The sequence below is a fragment of the Bos javanicus genome, chromosome 5 (genome assembly GCF_032452875.1).
Source record: "Bos javanicus breed banteng chromosome 5, ARS-OSU_banteng_1.0, whole genome shotgun sequence".
NCBI classification, from domain to species: Eukaryota; Metazoa; Chordata; class Mammalia; order Artiodactyla; family Bovidae; genus Bos; species Bos javanicus.
Window position 1 is genome coordinate 18,292,663 of NC_083872.1, and position 1,162 is coordinate 18,293,824.

Here is a 1,162-nt window from a genome sequence, read left to right on the forward strand (position 1 = left end):
GTGTGTGTGCTAGTTGCTTCAGTCATGTCAGACTCTTCGCAACCCCATGGACTGTATTCCTCCAGGGTCCTCAGACTGTAGGGTTCTCCAGGCAAAAATACTGGAGTGGGTTGCTACGCCTTCCTCCAGGGGATCTTCCTGACCCAGGGATTAAACCTGGTTCTTCTGAATTGCAAGTGGATTCTTTACCATCTGAGCTACCAAGGAAGTCTATTAGTGGAAACATAAAAATTCTAAGTTCACTAATAAGTAAATAATTGCCCTTTAATATAAGTACTGGATCTGAGAATTAAGGCTTGGGAAATTTTTAAAATAGGAATTATTAGAAGAGATGTGAACATTTTCAATTTTCATCACAGACATTCCCTCTGAAGCATCTCAAACTGAACATAACTTAAAACCAAACTCCTTCAGTCTCTAGCCTTCCAATTTATTCACACCAAAAATCTTGGTGTTAACCTTACCTCCTTTCTTTCTCTCACCTTACAAGTCCATGATAAATCCAGTGGGGTCTGCTGTTGAACACATCACAATCCAGCACTTTTCACCCTCTCCACCACCTCCCTGTCCCAAGCCACATGCTCCCTCACTGGTATTATGGTGATAACCTTCTAACTGGTCTCTCTGAACCTGTGGCTCTCATCCTACATGGAGTCTGTTAGCTTTAGCAGCCACCGTGCTCCCTTAGGGATGGAAGGCAGGTTGTGGCATTCTGCTGCCCAAAACCTCCAGATGGCCTCCTGGGCTCTCAGAGAAAAGACTAAAGTCTGGAGATAACCACAAACCCCCATCTGACCTGTCTCTACAGCCCACCTCTCTAAGCCCATCATTCACAACACTCCCTCTTTCTCTTTCCAGTCCATCCAGTTGGTTTCTTGGCTATTTTACGAACAAAGGCACTAACCAAGAAGACCTGAAAATTCTCTTCAGCTTGACTAAAATTTCGACAGGGTTCTTCCTGCCTCTAAGCCACTGACATCCCTTTTCTTAAAGGTTTTTTGCACTTTGCAAGTCATCTAAATGAAACCGTGAACTCTCCAGGACCAATTTGTAACAACCAAGAAGAAAGTTAATGTTTACAAAACTGAATATAGAGGTTGAGAATATACATCCTAGAATCAGAAAGACTTAGGTACAAAATGGAGTGCTGCACTTTTTGGCT